The sequence below is a fragment of the Belonocnema kinseyi genome, chromosome 6 (genome assembly GCF_010883055.1).
Source record: "Belonocnema kinseyi isolate 2016_QV_RU_SX_M_011 chromosome 6, B_treatae_v1, whole genome shotgun sequence".
In the NCBI taxonomy this organism is placed as follows: Eukaryota; Metazoa; Arthropoda; class Insecta; order Hymenoptera; family Cynipidae; genus Belonocnema; species Belonocnema kinseyi.
The window spans coordinates 40,309,531-40,315,530 of record NC_046662.1 but is presented as its reverse complement, the minus strand read 5'-3'; the positions used below and the strand labels follow the sequence as shown (position 1 = coordinate 40,315,530).

Sequence of the window (6,000 nt, the reverse complement as noted above, 5' to 3'; positions counted from 1 at the left end):
ATTTGTTAAAAAGTCGTATTTTTTTGTTGAAATTTTGTTCTTTTGTATTTAAAATCCGTATTTCTTAGTTGAAAATAAACTTTTTTGTTGAATATTCAACGTTTCTGGTTTAAAATTGGACTGTCTTTCAAAATATTCGTTTTTTTGGCTTGAAAATTCAAATATTTGGTTGTTCATTGGACTTTAATGTTCTTTTTTTTCAATTCGATAATTTTATTGAAAATTCAGCTATTTGAAATGGAAAATTCATCCTTTTAAATAAAAAATTCGTCCTCTTGGATTAAAAATTCATATTTTTCGTAGAATGCTCATCTTTCTTAGTTTCTTTTCCGGAATTTCCGTTTTTTCTTTTCATTTTGAACTAAATTAATCGAACCCAATAAGAAATAAAAATTTTTTTGGTTGAAAGTTAATTTTTTTTGTTAAAAAAACTACCACTTGGTTCAAAGTGTAATTACTTTGTTGAAAACTCAATAAGTTTTTTGTTGAAAATTTGTTCTTTTGTATTGAAAATTCGTATTTTTTAGTTGAAAATAAACTTTTTTGTTGAATATTCAACGTTTCTGATTGTAAATTAAACTGTCTTCTAAAATATTCGTTTTTTTTGCTTCGAAATTAAAATATTTGGTTTATCGTTGGATTTTAATCTTCTTTTTTTTCACTTCGATAATTTTATTGGAAATTCAGCAATTTGAGATGGAAAGTTCGTCCTTTTAAATACAAAATTCTTCCTCTTGGATTAAAAATTCATATTTTTCGTAGAATACTCGTCTTTCGTAGTTTCTTTTCCGTATTTTCCGTTTTTCTTTTGAACTAAATTAATCGAATCCAATAAGAAATCCAACTATTTTTTATTAAAAGTTCTTTTTTTCAAAAATCTACCACTTCGTTCAAAGTGTAATTATTTTGTTGAAAATTCGATAGATTTGTTAAAAAGACGTATTTTTTAAGTCGAAAATTTGTTCTTTTATATTGAAAATTCGTATTTTTTAGTTGAAAATAAACTTTTTTGTTGAATATTCAACGTTTTTGTTTGAAAATTAGACTGTCTTTTAAAATATTAGCTTTTTTTGCTTAAAAATTCAAATATTTGACTTTTCGTGTGACTTTAATCTTTTTAGTTCAAAATACAACTATTTTGGATGGAAAATTCGTCCTTTTAAATAAAAAAATTCGTCCTTTTGGATTCAAAATTCATATTTTTCGTAGAATACTCAATTTAATGGAAAATAATTTTTATTATGATACGGATTTATTTACTATTTCACGGTTTATGAATCTTAGATTTTTCAGATTGTTGAAGATGCATAATTTTATTTGAAAATTCACGCCTTTTGTTCAAAAAATCGTTTTTATTTTTGGTATAAAATTACCTTTTTCTTTAAAAGTTAATCTTCTCCTTTAAAATTTTTTTTTTTAGTGTAAAATTGAAGTATTCCAGTTAAATATTTATGATTTTAGTTAAGATTTCATATTTTAGGTTGGAAATAAAATTAATTGGTTGAGAGTTAAACTGCTTTCTTAAATTTTTTTTTGAATCTTCATCGTTTTGATTAAAAAATTAAATTATTCAATTTTTGATCGAAAAATTACATTTTCTAGGTGAAAATTTGTCTTTTCGGTAAAAATTAATCTTCTTGGTTGAAAATTAATTTGTTTGGTCAAACATTCAATGAACCTTGTTTAAGATTCATTATTTTAGTTCAAAATTAATATTTCTGGTTTGAAATTTAAGTATTCCAGTTATATTTTTAATATTTATAATTTTATTCGAAAATTCATCACTTTGTGATAATTTTTTCAATTTAAAATTGAACTATTAAAGGTTTGTTGGCAATTTATCTTTCTTAGTACAAATCAATTTTTTGTTTAGGAAAATTCAACTATTTCAGATTAAGATTTATTGTTTTAATTGAAAACTCTTATGTTTGGTTTAAAATTATTTTTTGTAACTTAGATTGTTACTATTCCATTTTTGGTTGAAAATTATTATTTTTTAGTTCAAAATACAACTATTTGGTTAAAAATTTTCGAAAATTCAACTGTTTGGGTTGGAAAGTTCGTCCTTTTAAATAAAAAATTCGTCCTCTTAGATTAAAAATTTTTATTTTTCGTAGAATACTCTTCTTTCTTATTTAAAAAAAAATTTGATTAGCAATCGGATTTATTTACTCTTTCATGATTTATGGTTCTTAGATTTTTCATATTGTTGAAGATTCATCATTTTGATCGAAAATTTATTAATTTCATTAAAATTAAACTCTATTGTTAAAAAGAATTTTTTCAGTCAAAGTTTCATCATTTTATTTAGAAATTCATTTCTTTTGTTGAAAAATGAGCTGTTTGATTAACAACTTGTTTTTTTCTTTGAATATTTTCTGTTTGAAAATGAGTATTTTTGAACTGAAGATCCAACTATTATTTCAGTTTAATATTCCATATTTTTATTTAAAAATTCATTTGAATTTTAATTCAAATTTGTTTTTTAAAGTTAGTTTTTTTTTAACGGAAAGTTACTTTTTGTTGTTAAAGTAATTTTTCAACTTAAATTTAATTAGTAAGGTTTTGGCTGAAAATTCATCTTTGTTAGTAAAAATCAATTTTTTGGTTTGAAAATTCAACTATTTCAGATTAAGATTTATTGTTTTGATTGAAAACTCTTATGTTTGGTTTAAAATTATTTTTTTTAACATAGAATGTTACTATTCATTTTTGGTTGAATTTTTTTTAGTTCAGAATACAACTATTTCGTTGAAAATTGATGTATTTTGTATACGAAAATCCATTTTATTTTTGGTAGAAAATTCTTCTTTTCCGTGTAAAATTTAAGTATTCCAGTTGAATATTTATCATTTTTGTTGAGAATTCATCTTTTAGGTTGAAAATAAAATTATTTGATTAAAATTGAACTCTTTCGTTCAAATTTTTTTTTTAGTTGAAGTTTAATCGTTTTAATTAACAAATTTATTTATTTGGTTGAAATTAATCTTTTTGATAAAAATACAACTATTCTTGTTGTAAATTCATCATTTTATTTAAAAATTCATCCTTTTGGTTTTAAATTTAACTATTGCAGATAAATATTTACAATTTTATTAAAAAACTCATCACTTTGATAAAGTAACTATTTTTTTAAAAGTGTTTTTTGTTTTTGGTTTGAAAGTTAGTTTCTTTGTTGAAGGTAATTTTTTTAACAGAAAATTTAACTTATTCCAGTTAAAAATTTCATAGTTGTCATTGAAAATTTATCTATTTGTTTAAACATTATTTTTTTCAACTTCCAATTTAATTATTCCAATTTTGATTAACAATTTATCTTTATTAGTTAAAAGTAATTTTCATGTTTGAAAATTCAACTATTTCGCTATAAACTCATGTATTTTGTTGAAAAATTGTATTTTTTGGTACAAATTTAATCTTTTTATTTTTAAATTAATCTTGTCGTTTACAAATTAATCCTTCTACGGTGAAAATTAAAACGTTCCAGTTAAGGAGTCATCATTTTGGTTTAAAATTGATCTTTTTGGTTTAAAATTTAACTGTTCTAGTTGAAGATTCATAACTTTATTTCAAAATCCATCACTTTGTTTGAAAATTGTTGAAAATCCCTATTATTTTTGTTGAAAATTAACGTTTTTAACTGAATGTTTAACTGTTTAATTTTTGGTACGAAAAATTGATATTGTTTAGTGGAAAATTTTTAGTATTGGTTTTAAAATTCATTTATCTTGCAATTTTTTGCTCTTTTTTGTTCAAAGATATTTAAAACGACCGTCATGATTTAAAATAAATGTTTTCGTTAAAATTCAACTATTTTTCGTAGAAAACTCGTCTTTTTCGATCAAAAATACGTCCTCTTGCATTAAAAATTCATATTTTTCGTAGAATATTCATCTTTCTTAGTTGAAAATAAACTTTTTGGTTAAATATTTAATATTTCTCCTTGTAAATTCGTCGTTCTTTTAACAAAAATTCTTTTTGGCTTGAAAATTCAACTTTAGCCTTTTTTATTTGAAAATTAAATTTTTTGTTAAAAATTAATTTTTTTAATCAAAATTTAAAAAAAAATTTGTTTGAAATGTAAACCATTATATTTTATGTTTAGAATTCATTCTTTTTTGAATTTAGATTCATCTCTTTGTTTGAAAATAGAGTTATATATTTTTTTAAATTCTTTTATTTTGTGTTGAAATTCAGTTCTTTGGGTAGAAATTTCATTTCTTTTGGTTAAAAATGCAACTGTTTAAATAAAAATTGATCTTTTTTGGTTGAATTCAACTGATTTTGATTTAAAATAATAATATTTTTTAATTGAAATATCAACTATTATAGTTATAGTTTAAAATTAAGCTTTCTTAAGTTCAAAATTTTTCTCTCTTGTTTGAATTAAACCGGTGTTGTATATAAAATTTTATAATTTTGGGCCGGGAATTTTATTAAAACGGGAAGTGACAATGAATTTATTTTTTTACTGGGAAATTTACAAATTTGTAGAGAAAAATAATCTGTCCAGTTATAATTTTAACGCGTTTTTAAATAATTATTTTAATTGTAATCTTATTCTATTATATCATTTACTTTACAATGCCTTCTTCAAAAATCTTGGACTTCAAAATGTTCTGTTTTTGATTTTAATTTTTAAGCAAACCTTTTTCATTCAAAGAATTTTAAAATGCAGTTTTAAAAACTTAAAAAATTAGAAGTGTTTGAAATCTACAATTTTTGATAGAAAAACATTTTAACTTATCAATTGTGAATATAAATTTTAATTCTTTTTTTATTGAACTGTACTTTAAGGATTAAAAAATAAATAATCATTGATTTTCCAAGTCTTAGTTGTTAAACAAATGTAAGCGCCCGATTGAAACTTTATAAACTGTTTTCAATTGAAAATTAACTTTGAAATAATATATTTATTATTATTTAAAATATAATAATATAATAATATTATTATTTTCATTTAAAATCAGCAATTATAAATCGAACATTCGAAACTATGCAAAAAGACTGAAATTTATTCGTTACAATTTTAATTTTTTTATTTAGAGAGTTTAATTTACAAGCAAAATTGTTGTATTTTAATGTATAATGAGTATTGTACACCTATTATTCCTAGAAAAAAATTGAGATTGCTGAAGAAACATTCAGAAGGTTTGAGAATATTCAAAATTGATTTAAAATTTGAAATTATTTCAAATAATCGAAAACAAAATTTAAATGCTTTTGAAGAATTGTTTGTGAAAGGCTTCAAAAGAATAAAAAACAAAACAAAAAGTACATTCTAAGAGAATATTTAGATTTTGTAGGATTTAAAAAAATGGTAGAAAAAAATTAAGGAAGAATTCGAATCATTTTAAAAGATGTTTAGAAGTTCTGAAAAAATGTAAGATAAAACATGTAGATGTTCGAGATTTCTAAATAACAATTTTAAGATTTTTAAGGACTTTTAAGCTATTTAAAATGAAAATCATTTAACTTTTAATTTTAAAAGTTTTCAATTTATAACAAAAATCAGGCTGGCCCGCTGGACCGGGTATTTGTAGAAGAAAAATCTGCCCATGTTCGATTTTAACAGTTTTTAAATAATTAGTAGAATTGTTATGTTTTTCAATTATGCTATTACTTAGCTTGCAATGCGTAATTCAATTTTTTTTCTATAAAAATTTTACATTTAAAATTTTTATTTCTAAGCTTACATTTTTTATTTAAAGAATTTTCAAATGGTTTCTTAAAGGCTTGAACAAATAAAAAATAAAAGCCTTTGATGTTGAAAATTTTGGGTAAAAGACATTTTTATTTAATAAATAAATTAAATTTTTTCAAGTTATCTGTACTTTAAGTAATAAAAAGTGTACAAAAATGATTAGGCAAAACGATTTTAAACCAGTTCAAAATTTAAGGATTTTAACGTCTAAAAGATTCAATTATTAAATATTTAACAATATTTGAATTTTTATTTAAGACAAGTAAATTGAAGCCAAATATTTAAAAGTAAAGAAT

The 6,000-nt window shown here is 21.3% G+C and overlaps 1 protein-coding gene across 4 annotated transcripts in view; it reads left to right on the top strand.

The window, feature by feature from the left end:
- The window catches only part of LOC117174141 (rac GTPase-activating protein 1-like), a 45,977-nt gene that overhangs the window by 6,416 nt on the left and 33,561 nt on the right, over positions 1 to 6,000 (top strand). The gene's annotated exons all lie outside the window — the stretch shown is intronic.